The 14028-nt window shown below is 40.5% G+C and overlaps 1 protein-coding gene across 1 annotated transcript in view; it reads right to left on the bottom strand.

Annotated features, from left to right (window-relative positions):
* The window catches only part of greb1l (growth regulation by estrogen in breast cancer 1 like), a 55434-nt gene extending 41673 nt beyond the window's left edge, over window positions 1–13761 (bottom strand). The window contains exon 1 of the mRNA XM_011487018.3: window positions 13625–13761. The gene's annotated coding sequence lies outside the window, so the exon portion shown is untranslated. The remainder of the gene's footprint in view (window positions 1–13624) is intronic.
* Between the last annotated feature and the right edge of the window lie 267 nt (window positions 13762–14028).

Genomic DNA, 14028 nt, shown 5'->3' with positions numbered 1-14028 from the left:
AGTGGGAATCTTTTTGTCTTAAAGGGACAATGGAAGCAGAGTCGTCCTTTGTTGGGGACTTGACCCCACAGGAACGTGACAGAAAACCTATTCAAAGCTTCATCCTCGACGAATCCGTCCCAGAGACGGGATAGTTCACTGACGGGCAGGCTCCACAGTAATACCCTTCACACACTAAAAATCGTTATGCATTCATTTATCAACAGAAAGCAGCATGGATGAGGAATATAACCTTTTGGCATATTTGTATTTTCTAGCAGTAATGATACAGAAAAAGGAAATGAAAAAGATATGATGGAGCCTACATCAAACCTTTACAGGCGGTGTAATTTCAAAAACCATTGAAATCACTCCTCGGCATCATGTTCCGATCAATGCCAGTTAAACGGAGCCAAACACCTTTTCTGAGGTCTTTAAATTCATTGGATTCCATCTGAATCAAACTTTGACTGCCGTAACAAAAATGTATTTGGTGTTAACCGTCCGAGAGCAGGAGAATGTAGCCGTCAACACTTAAAGAGCCATTGGGGTCAATTTCTCATGGTCAACAACCCGGAGCCACACTCTATGTCACTCTTTAGAAAACTAAAAAATATTTGAAGTTATGTTATTGTTCATATTATGATAAACATGAATGAACTATTGTTTTTTGGGCATAAATAAAACATAGACATAAATAGAAAATAGCCTTTTTTTCACAATATGAAATAGTTCAAACTTTTGACAGAGGTTATCAAGACTTCCTTTCAAAATAAAGGTCACCCCAAAGCACATAGGATCATCTCAATGCAGCAAATGTAGTAGTAGAGACCCTTGCTGTCTTTTAAGGGGCAATTAAATGCAGTATAAATGGCGTATACTTGTAATGTGCTTTCTACCTTCCTCGAAGGCCCGAAGCGCTTTACAGTCACAAACCCATTCACACACGGACGGCGGCTCCGCTGCTGAACACTGTCGCCAACCTTCCACCAGGGGCAAGGTGGGGTTCACTTGGACTCATGGGCGGGAAAGGCAGGAATCGAACCTGCAATCTTCTGATCAGAGGTCTATCGCCCTGCCACTGCACCACAACCACACATTTAAAAGATAATCCGCCTTAAGTATGAATTCTGGTTGATATTCAATTGATTTTCTGTGCTTTGTCCAAATGTTTAACTTTGGTAACTACAAAGCCAGAACTCATGATGGTTGGTTGGTGCATCATGGGTACTGTAGTCAGGGAGCCTGGCGCATTTATATAAAACTGTTCTTCAACTGCTTTTATCTATGAGTTCTGTTAAATACAACGCCTTCTTTGCTCTGCTTCTGCCTGCATTCCAGTCTCCAGCGTCAGATCTTTGTTGTGCTTCTAGGCTTCCATCTGTTCAAACCTCATTTTTCGAAAAAGTTACTGACATTAAAAAAAAAAAAAAAGAACCCAAATCACTTTTTGCTCGCCGTTTGCAGCTGTGGTCGTGTAGTTGTGCTGTGAAGGTGCACACCAAGAGAGTAATGGAGGCTGCAAGAGCAGGAGAATGACCTCCCTTGCCACAGAAGAACATTGAGTCCTCACAGCACAGGGCTGGGTCTTGGTCACCGTAGCCTTGGACAAGATGCGACAGCCTTCCTCTGCAGCCAGTTCTCTCCCCCACAATCCTGGCAGCATTAACAAACACTGACCTTGTGTTGAATTCAGATGGGTGTATGAGTGGGAGTGTGTGAGGGCAGGGACTCAGCCGGGGTGATGTGGGACATTACACTGTAAGGAGGAGGGTTTCCAGCTGTTGTTTTGACTGTTTTATATCAATACTAAATACACAGACCTGCATCACATGGTTGCAGAGTTACCCACAAAAACATGTTTCCAAGTATGTAAGGCATAAATTATGACTAATGCTGGAAAAGCACAGGTTGTACCTGGCTCACTTTTGATAACAGAGCTGCAGTTTAAGTCCTAAGTTGTGTGGAGCTCAGAACTTCCCTCTGAATACTTCAGAAATGTTTTCCCAAACTCACAGGCTTCTTCGCAGAGTCAATGAACATGCATGTTACATTGACTTGCAGATGTAACATGAATTGACCACCATCTCACAGGAAGAAATGTGAATGGTTTTTAGCCTGATTAATTTCTTGAATGCCCTGGTGATGCATCTTCTGCAAACAATGGGGCAAAACAAAGTGTTTATCAGTTACAGATTCTGGAAGTCGCCCCACTTAAAGACGAGCCTGTAATGTTCAAGTTCACGGATACACCTCATCTTTGAAAAACGTTCACCTCAATACCTTGTAATGTAACCCTGGTTATTAATGTCAGAGGTCAAATGTTTCCTATATGCCTTCAGCAGGATTTGCACTGTAGTTGCTATTTTGGTCCATTCCTCCATGAAGATCTTCTCAAGAGCAGGGACGTTTTGGGGCTGTTACTGGGAAACATAGACGTTTAATTCACTCCACAGATTCTCTATTGGGTTGGGGTCCAAAGACTGGCTGGACCATTCCAAAACCTTGAAATGCTTCTTATGTAGCCCCTCTTTTGTTGCCCAGACGATGTGTTTGGTCAATGTCATGATAGAAGAACCAGCCACGTTACATCCTTCATGCTCTCACTGATGGAAGAAACTTTTTTCCCAAAATCTTTCCATTTATTCATCTTTTCCTTAATATGGATGTGTCCTTCTGTCCCCTTTGCAGAGAAGAAGCCCCATCCAAACCACTATGTTTCTACCCCAATGCTTCACAATGGGTGTGATGTTCTTGAGATGCACCACAACATTCAGGGGTGAGTGATGTTTATACCAAAAAGTTCAATTTTGGTCTCCACTGATCACACAACGTTCTCCCAATCCTCTTTTGGATCAGATGATCTCTGGAGAAGTTTAGACGGGTCTAGACATCTGCTGACTTAAGCAGTGGGAACTTTGGAGCTCTGCAGGATTTGAATTCATGACAACTTTGCGTGTTACTATAGTAACCGCTGTTACTGTGGACCCAGCTCTCTTCGGGTCTATGACCAATTTCTCTGTGTACTTCTGGACTGTTTCCTCATCCTTCTTAAGACCAGGTGAGATCTTGCATGGAGTGATCAGGGATCTAGTATTTCTTAAATTTTCTAGGTGCTTCAACAGTTGATCTCTTCTCATCAAGCTGCTTGGTTCATCACCGTCTTAGTCAGGTCTACAGTCTTGTCTCTGCTGTCCTTACACAGCTCTTTGGTGATGGTAGAGAGGTTGCAGTTTAAGGGTGAGGACAGGTGTCTTATATGGATACCCAGTTCAAAAAGGTGACAATAATACAGGTAACCAGTGGCGGATAGAAGAGCTTTTTACAGAAGTCTGTGAGGACAGAATTCTTGTTCGTTTGTAGGAAATGATTGCTTATATTCTACACCAATTTTCAAATAAATTATTTAAAAATCACACAATGTGATTTCCTGGATTCCTTTTTTAAAGTCTTTTACAGTTAAAAGTAGATTTGATGAACATTACAGACCAAACTCTGAAAGACAAGGCCTAAACATTTGGCAATAAATGACTCTCCATATGTTCCATTCTGCTTTTTTTTATAGCTGGTGTTTGCCACTTGGGGGCAGTCTGAGAAGTAGTCGATTGGTTTTTCCAAAGCGAATCCCAAGAATTCGCTTTGGAAAATGTACAACAGCTTTGATATTGAAAAAAAAACAACAACTCACCAGTATCGCAAACTTGTCACTCAAAGAAATATTGTGTTACAGTAGTTTTAACCGTTGTGCTATCCTAGGCACTTTAACATTGGGAGTTGGGTCATCTAGACCCACTAGACAGTGCGCTGAACCTTTTTTCTTCAATGATTTGTGATCTTCACTGGTGTCCATGGATTACATGAAATCTTTCCACCTTTATCCACCTTTGTCATGGTAGTGAGAACACGTCAATGCAAGGGTGGGGTCATCTAAGATAGCACAAGGGTTAATAATTGTTTTAGAATGTTACAACTATGCACAATCCCATAAGGCCAGGCTTATTCAAGAATACTGAATTTGTTCAGTTTTTCTTAAGACGTTTATTTAGTGATGATATTTATCCTCCCCATTGGTATGCCATCAAAAACAAACCATTTCTGAAAGTTTTAAATGACATTTTAGCCCTTCTGGAGGAAAAAACTGGCAACAGGGTAATGAACCTTGAAGGAGGTGATCATCAGCGAGTCAAAACTGAAGAAATGAGAGCCACATCAATGAAACTTGACTTAACAGTCACTGACTTTCCCCAAGAGCACACGATTACAGTGCAATCCAGGCTGCGACAGCACACACTGTACTCTTTTAAAAGAAAATTCTGGCCGTGGGTACGGCTCCGCTAGAGTTGGCATCTGTGAGCAGCGAGGGGAACACAGAGGTACACCCTGTGAGAACGCACTGTTCCATTGCAGAGCTGTGCAAGAGGGGATTCTCGGCTGGATGCTTTCCAGGTCTCAACAGCAAAAATGAGGATATATTACCATTAAGTGCTCTCTGTGGGGCTGCACGCACACTTTGCTCTTCATGCACTCGTACCGGTGAAATAGAGGCTACAAAAACTGCAAAAGTTGATCAGAAGAGGAGGAACCCAGCAGACACGAGTCCACACTTCATGCCAGGGTGCAGCTGTGAAGTCATTTCAGTTTAAAGGGATTTAAGAAGTTCTTCCTTCCTTCAACTTGACAGGCTGGGGCTCCTCCACAAACACGTGTATGGCCTTGCTCTACACGCTGACCTTTGACTTTGACTGCTTCACGACCGAAGATTTAGGTGCACAGCCAGATAAATTCCAGTCATTGTTGTCAGGGAGTTACTTCAACTTTTATCCGCCGACGGGAGTGCGGCGCAAACCTTAAAGCCACGACGACATGATTTTGGCATTCAGTGCTGTTACGAGAAACATCAGTTTTGCTTTAGCGGGATCTGTCAGTAAACTTACATAACACTTTTCCAGGACCACCTCTTTTTTTTTTACTGCCAGAATTAGGAACTTGATGTCTCTGAATAATGCAGAAAAAAGCAAACATTTGTTATTAAAAAAGACTGATCAACCGCAAGTCCAGATTATCAGGCTGTCCCTGATGGTCAGGAATTTGGGGTTCTGTTCATCCAAATGTCTGCAGTGAGAGGAAAAACACAGTTTCTTGAGTTGTAATCAAATTAATACACATTAATTCATTTCCAACTCTAGCCTTCTCTTTTTGCATAAAGCTTTTATTGACCAAAGTCACACCTGCAAGATCTCAGTTACACATTATCCCACGAGAGCACTTTGCTCTAAGCCTGCAGGCTTTCCTGTGATTCGAAGAGTTTCAAACACCAAAATTGGAGGCAGAGCCTACAGCTATCAGCCTCCTCCCTTGTGAAACCAGCATTGTTTCTGGAGGCAGACATTCTTCGCCTATAAGATTCAATTAAAACCTTTTTTTTTTCTAAAAACCCAGGGAAGGCTTGCAAGGACGCCGTAGTAGCACTTCAGGTTATACGACTACAAGTATGAAGGACTGAAGGACTTTTAGATCAAGAAAGTCTGGCGGAGTCAGTTAGACCAGGAATGCAAAAGGTTTTCGCACTTTTATGTGGTTTGGTTTGGTTTCACACTGCACTCTTTAAAGAGATCCATAACAGCTACTTGTTGGGTGGAGGTATTTGTCAAAACGAACCAAATCACGAGGAAAACAGCCACATGGGAAGAAAATGGACTTGTAAATAGTGCTAGTCAGTAGACAAGTTATATCAATTGACTGTTTAATTGATTTTACTCCCCGTCCCACTATTTTATTACTGATAAATAAATGGATTGATATTCATTAATTGATTTGTAAATAAATAAATAAATGAAAATGTTGCTGTCTTCATGACATAAGTGCTCTAATCATAAATACTGATAAAGCGAAGCTTTACAATCTGTAACCTCCTGATGACTTCTCTACATTTTGGTTCGATTCAGTCGTCTAAGTCCAGGTTCTCTCCCTAAAGCAGTGTTTTTCAGCCTTTTTTGAGCCATGGCACACTTTAACCTTGACAAAAATCCCATGGCACACCAGCATCCAAAAAAAAAAAAAAAAAAAGGAGAAACTGATAGTCTGTATTTATCTACAGTCCCTCTGCAATCTCACGTGCATTTTTGTGATAATTGTGGCAGAAAAAGCTGGAAGCTGCAGCTATTTTTTCTAAAAGATGTAATAAAAGTTAAATTAGAAGATTTAAAAACTGTATGATGTGTGTTCGTTGTGGTTTCAAGACATCAAAGGCAGACTCATTGTGCGCTGAGACGCTGTCACTTTAACCCAGTGCATCATGGGAGTTGTAGTGCAAACAGCCACCGAATGCAAACAGACAGCATCTCTGAGCTTCATTGTTTTGTTCGCTTGTTCCACGGTCTCACACCGGATTCTGTGGAAAGCTACACCGCTAAAGACGAGCTTTAGCTGGTATTTTTGTTGGAACTGAGAGACTTTACAGTATGAGCTAAATCGGAACAAGGAAGTAAAGACTTTAACCACTTCTGATTGGTCAGACTGATGACTTGTGTTTAAGCCTCCAAGAATGATCGGTGGAAGCAGTTAAAGGGGCGGGACTTTTCAGAAAACAGCTGACGCTGCGGCTAAATCGCGGTACCGTCATTCTTAACAAAATGTCTTTAATTTGATCAAATAAACACAAAGAAAAAAGTATTTTACGATCTTTCATATTCCTAACTACTCAGTGTTTTATCAGGGCCTGTTTGGATGAACACAGAGCTGATATCCTGGAGATGGAAAATGTTTTTAGATCAGTTAATGAGGGCAATTTCCCATGGCACACTGGTTGAAAAAGACTGCCTTAAAGAGCCGTAAGTGACCACAAACTGAACCAAATGAAGGTTGGGAGTTTGTTAAAGACCCACTATGATGAAAATTGTGTTTTTTTTTTAAGATGTTTTTGTGGAACCTTTCTGATGATGGACGACATATACAAAGAAAATTGAGCTTAAAAGGGCATTTCTGAGTATTTTTTCATACAAATCATGAGAAATCAGGAGCAGATGAAAAAATGCTGTTTGAAAAAGTTTGTGTTGCAGCAAAAGCTTCACAAGAAAGAGAATTTTCTCTGATCTGGCTCAGATATGAGAGAAAAACATTCAAAGGTGCCATTATTAACCAAAGGTGAAACTGCAGTTTGAACATCACAGTATTTATTGTGTTGTAATATTGGGCTACATAAATAAAATGACTTCTGGCACGGAGTAACCCCGCCCCCTTCCCCTTTCTTGTTGCTGATAGATTGGAGCAGGGAGCTTGTGGCCCAACCACGAGTATTTATGACTTCGTAAATATGATCTTTTTCAATCGATATTTCTCGTCTGCCCCAGATTTCCAACGATTTAAATAAGGAAAATACTCAGGAATGCAAATTTCAGTTTAATTTTCTTTAAATATGTCCTCCATCATCAGAAAAATGCCACAAGAACATGTTAAAAACACCAAAAAGACCATTTTCTTCATAGTCCGTCTATAATGAAAGGCAATCTCAGTATGTGAGTAATATAGAGGTGTTATGGGACCAACTCAGTCAGAGTATCAATACAAAATTAATGCAATCTACACTTGTGTTTAGGTGAATGTGCCTCAGTTAAGATGGGAAGTTCTCTGCATCAGTTCCCCCCTCCCACAATTACTTTACTTTTGCATTAAGTCCTTTAATGCACCTAATGCAAGCGGATAAAAAGAAATACCTTTCATTGTTACAGAGATGGATGGCCTTAAGTTTGGCGAACCGAGTGATCCAGTGGTGACAGATAAGAACCTGCCCTGCACGTCAGAATCACAGATAACAGAACACCAGGAAGTGTCATCTACCGGGGTCGTGTTCCACTCATGCATAAGTGCACACACACAAACACACACACACACACAGACACAAACGTTTCAAACCTCCCCTGCAACAAAGAGCAGGATGTTCAGGCTTTTGGCTGTACTCCTTCCTAACCTTTTGCGGCTGTATGTATTCGTCACATTCCAGTTTCTGAGGTTTAAAGAAACAAACTTTTTCCTACTAAAGAACCAACTCTGAGGAGGACCACAAACACAGAGGTGTGAGGATTTTTTTAACCAACACACAATAATCGTCAAAAAGTATTAAATGGGTCAGAACAAAATAAAAAGCGTTGAATAATTGCATTAATGTCTTCTAAGGATAAAGCTTCCAACTGTGAAAGACTTTTAATTTGAAGTTTGTTGATCACATTTAATAAATGTTTTGACAAATTGTTTAAATTAAATCAAAATGGGACCCCCCCCCCACTTCCTGCTTCTAAAATTGAGACATACAGTAACAGCTGAAAATGGAGGGCTTTGAGGAGGAAGGCCCTCCCCCACCAAAGGGATCAATGCACGTAAATGGAAGAGGTCACAGACCTTTGACATCTTCTTTCACATGGGGGAAGGGCAAAGGCCTTTGTCAGATTGGTTTTAATGATCCAATTGTCCCGCGTGTCATAAAACATCATACAGTACTTACAGTTTGGTTCACATTTAAGTCCATGCTGCCCCCCTCAGTGCACTTCAAGGTCCATTTGCTGATCCTAGCAGCATATCTGGACCGCTGCCTAAATAACGCTAAAGCTTTTCTGTTTCCATTAATCCAGTTTGTCTTCTATACACCCAGCTGCCTGCTTCATCTCCTCAACACTCCCCCAACTCCTTCAAAGGCTCACTCCAATGAAAATTGTGTTTTTTGGTATTTTTAAGATGTTCTGATGGCATTTTTTACATGATGGACACATTTGAAGAAGATTAGGCGTATAGTCCCTTTTCTGAGTATTTCTTCATTCAAATTGTTGTGAATCAGGGGCAGATGAAAATGATACCGTAGAAAGAAGCTTGTCGCAGTGACGTAGGTGCTACCGCCGGCGGGGCCACTAACCCCCAGCTCAGCTCCATTCCGATGGATCCCCCTGCAGACAAATAGATTCATGCACATCATGGTTTTCCTCATCTGAGCTGGAAATCTGGATCAAAACTGTGCGGCTGTTATATTGCTCACCATTTTTATAGCACCGCTAATGTTTGGTTGGGCTTGTAAGCTAGCTGGAGAGTGTGCAAACAAATTGATGATGGGAAATGAGGGCAGGCTTACTCTGGGACAACAGTCAGGCAGTTCAATGAACAGTGAACTCTGCAGAAACCGTGTCCTAGAAACAACAACAGTTTGTTGATTTTGATTTTTTTGGTGCTGAATCGAGCATAATCCTAATGAAAAGACCACTTTGAAAATAGATCAAAAGAGGATCAGAGTGGGACTTGACCCGCTCTCCTGGTCTCCTTGATGCTTTCGGCACCTCGACTCCTCTGCAGACTTTATCTCTACTTTCGCCTCCTTCTCTTTTACACGTCTGAACACAGGTTTCAGAAGATCACCAGAGACTGAAGATGGCTCTTTGTTTTTCCACGGGAATGATGTCACACAACACAGGAAGGGTATTCACTTCATATGCGAACGATTGCAGGTACACATAAAGTAAACTATTCAGACAACGGCTGCAAAGTAACTCTGACAGATTTACAGTCAGCGAGCCTCTAATTCATTTCTGCCCAGGCGTTTCTAGAGAACAGAGTGTTCTTGGCACGTTTAACTACGATATCAAAATCATTTACAAGCGTCCACGTGGAAACCATTCACTCTGCACATCAGAGCTGAGACGCTCTTTTCTCTCGGAGAATTGGTTATTCAGACCAACTTCAAACTATTTAGTTTTTTCCCCCACCCACGTACAAAAATAATGAGTTAATTATGTCACTTTTTGCACACACACAAGTCCAGTCTCTCATAGAAGATTAAAAAAAAAAAAAAAGAAAAACGTCTTTTTAATCAGTGCAATTACAAAAAAGATGTGGCATTTTATGAGTCAAGTTTAATTTAAAAGACTGCAATTTCCAGTTAAAAGCAAACCTTGACCTAAATGCTGTTTTGTTAATATTTAATTTCCTGTTAAAACAGTGAAGTCTATCGAAATCAACACACTGGTGAAGAATTCAGAGTAAGGACAAATAGACCCTAAGCAAACAATTTTTACACATGGGTCAAACTTTCTTATAAAGAAATCAATCGAATAAGTCAAACCCAGCTGATAAAACTTCAGTTTTATTAATATGTCAGGTGGCATTTATTGCTTTATAGTTATATTTGTCTTGGTTTTAGTGTGATCTGAATTATAACTCTGTTAAAAACTTGTAATTTAAACTACCGTATGCAGTGATTTCATTGTTTAGTGCAGAAAAATCTCATTCCAAACTAAAGGACTGGACTTTTTTTTGGGACAGAAAATACATGAAATTATTAAAATATTGACATCTTGAACTAGATAATTAAGTTCATTTTATTATATTTTATCTAATCGCTGTGTTTTGATAGGTAGCAGGGATGCAGCGATATACTTTCGTCATGATTCGGTTCATGTCCTTTTTTATGTTTCAAGATGTGATTTGTGGATTGCAAAATAAAAAAGCTAAAAAATCAGAAAAATCGTTTTTATAGCAAGTAACACAGAAGAAAAATGTTTCATTTAGCTCATACTTATCCTAAAGTAGTGTAATAAAGAAGTAAATGATAAATCCTTCTTACATTTAGCACCATACGTGTTCAACACTTTCAAGGAGAATTGTGACATTCCTAATAGAGCCATTAAAATTGATAGAAACTTCATTTGTCGTTGTCTCTGGAACAACAAATTTCAAAAGTGCTCTTTGGTCGGTGCATCCTTCATTAATTAAAACAAGAGTTTACTGAGAAAAATGAACAACTAAAAAATAAATAAAAAGAAATGAATCCTTAAGTTATTGGAAACTAATTAATATCCAGCTAATTGAAAACTCAATCACTCTTTAAAAGCAAGAATATACAATTAACAAGAGTTTTATTAAGGTTAAAAGCAATATTTTTGGAGATATAACCAATGTAATGTGTTATGACAGCTCATGTACAGATTAATATATTAAAACAAATGGTGACATTTGGGACATTTTCTTTTTTTTATTCTTCTGCCTGAGTCGTGTCAACAAAAACAACAACAACAACAAGCAGGCCAAAAGCCTAAGAAAAGGCGGCCCGCTTCCTGCATCAGCAATTTAATGAATGGCCCTCTTTTAAGACCACCCGTTTGCTCGGTTCTGTCACACTGCGATAGGAAAAGTGCGTAAACAAAAGCCCTGATCTCTCTTCTTGGGGTTTTGACCTTTGTGTCAGCTGCAGGCGGCCTCAGAAAAGGCCACAACCACGGAGGTGGCTCCGAAAGTATTGGCAGAAGCATCTGTCTGCTCGGCTGAATGGTCCCTGTTGTGTGTTTTTTTGTGATCCAGATGTCATGAATCACCTGCGTGGGTGTTTTCTTCGCAGATCAATATCTAGAAATGATTTGTATTGGAGTTGCTTGAAGACCCATAATAAACTGAACCCTGTTTCACCGAATGGATTGGTAATCAATTGGTTTGTTATGACAGCTCGCCCAAATACAAATCATCTCTCACAATCTGCTTTGCCGTATCAGGATATCTGTTTCTCTCTATGTTTTTTGTTTTTTTGTTTTGACAGAAAATGACTCAGTAACAGACACAGCACCCTGAGAACAAAAATGACACAATAGCAGCAAAAGCAAAGCCCTGATGTGTTTTAAATTGTGGTGAGAGAATAATGAGGAAAAATAAATCAATCTGTTACCCTGGTGACAAGTGCCTCCTGCACAAATAGATGTGACATAGTTATCTACGGACCAGCTTTTTGGGGGGATAGAAATGTAATATTGCATTTTCTGAAAGCCTCTTGGCTTCACAGCAGGTTTTTTAATACAATAAAACAACAAGGAATGAGACATTAGGCCAAAAAAAAACCTCAAAGTGGAGACAGGAGATTATCGTCATCAGCTGACAAACCTGTAAGCCTGCTTTAACAAAAAAAATCAGGGTTTTATTTTCAATATTTTGAATTTTAATGGAAAATAATCCACAATTAAAGATTCGCTCCAATGAAAATTGTGTTTTAACTTGTTTTGTTGTATTTTTTCTAATGATGGAGGACTTACATAAAGAACATAAAGCTTAAAATTACATTTCTGAGTATTTCTTCATTCAAATCGCTGTGAATCGAGAGCAGACGGAAAAAAACGCAGTTTGAAAAAGATCCTTTTCGATGCATCCACTCTCAGACAAGTCTTGGTTTTCCTCGTCCGAGCTCGCCATTTCTGTGGCAACAGTAATGTTAGAATGGGAGTATCAAGGGTTGTAAGCTAGTGTAAACCGAGACGACGGTTGACGAGAAGAGGGGCGCGGTTGCTCCATACCGACATTTGTACATTTCTAATGAACTCCTGCCGCTCTGCAGAAACTATGTCTTAGAAAACTACTTTTTTTTTGTTTTTTTTATTTGGCTAAAATTTGCACATTAATAATTAAAAGACCACTGGGAACAACTTGAAAATAGATCCAAAGAGGATCGGAGTGCAAATTTAAAATGCCTAATTGGTTATGTAACCACATAAGACATTTTCCTAAGTAAAAAAAAGATCTGTTTATTTCTCCATCCACCAGGACAAACTCTAAGTTTGCTTTACAGAGATGAAAATATACTCAGAAGATCAGGCCTGCAGCAAACCTGACATCCACAGAGCAATGCAGGGGAGAGACTTCAAGGCTACACAGAGACCTGTTCGGGCGCAGGACTCGTGTCACTTATCTCCTCCCAGATTAAGTCCCAATTGTTAGTCAGGAACAAAGGCAGCCACTGAGGAAACCAGCCCCCCAAGGGCCAGATGGTCAGCGCTCGGAGCCCCACTGACCCATCCGGCCCTGCCCTCTGCGAGAAGGTTGCGCATGCTCACAGACTCAGGCCACCCAGCTCATTCTCCACTGCTTTATCTGATTTATACCATGGTGTGCACACAACAGCCTTCTGTGATTCTGCACCGGGGGCACACCACAACACAGATGGCAGTTTAACTTAGTCAGCCAAGGTTACAAAACACCCCAAACAGAAACGACTTCTTTGCAAGGATGTGGATTTAAACTCTGCTGTGGCTGGAGCAGGACTTCAGACCTGGACAGCACCACCAGGAATGACTTAAACATGACAAATTCAGAGCTTCATTGCTGTCATCCATTAGGACTTTATCTGATCTGCTGAAGCCTGTTTCCACAACAAGCCTCGGGCAATTGTTTCAACAGAGAAGCTTTTAAAACAGTGGTCTGGCTCCAAACATACTTGACTTTATTAACAGTGATTGACAACACTAAACACAGATTTTGAAATATTTGACGGGAAAAAAGTAAATTACATCTTAGTAGCTGCAAGACGTGCCAAATTATTTGAAGAAAAACAAGGAAGCAGAACAGATGTTTTCCTAAAAAAGAGGCATTTTTACGCATAAATAAATTCATGACTTTTTTTATTTTTATTCCGAATTTCCAAAATTAAGGTAAAATAATCTATTACAGATCCGACATCCACAATTTGATAACATCCGCGAGATTTTTTTGCAGCATCTGTTGTCGTTGTTGACAGGCTGCGGGGAGACCACCGCGCACGGCGCGTGGACTCCCCGCAGCCGTTCAATGTCACATTCAAAACTGTCCGCCACGGTGGGGGGGAAAACACGACACTAGTTCGGTGCGTTTCTACCTTATGGCGCGCGCCGCGTGGTCATGTCCACGAAGACCTGCCGCTGCCGGCGGAGTTGCGTCGCACTCTCCGGCGCCGCCGCCGTCGATGCGTCTTCTTGCGGCACAGCTGATCTGCGCACGGCCGCGGAGCCGCCGACTGACGTCAGAACCGCACAGTTTGGCTCCTTCCAGCGGAAGTTCGGTTCAGTTTGTTGCTTAACACAGAAGGGGCTGAACAAATGAAAGATGTGAAAAAACAAACAAACTGAGTGCAGTTAAAATGCACTCCTCTGTCTGCGTCCCTTTATTATTATTGGCCGCACTTAGAAAAACAAATAGATAAAATAGAGGTAAGATGTATGTATTTGTTTTATCACACAAAACTTCAATGTTCTATGGTATATAGGATAAAACTTTTTTTAA

Source organism: Oryzias latipes, chromosome 17 (assembly GCF_002234675.1).
Source record: "Oryzias latipes chromosome 17, ASM223467v1".
NCBI classification, from domain to species: domain Eukaryota; kingdom Metazoa; phylum Chordata; class Actinopteri; order Beloniformes; family Adrianichthyidae; genus Oryzias; species Oryzias latipes.
Note: the sequence above shows the minus strand (reverse complement) of the source record. Positions and strands in the feature narration are given on the sequence as shown.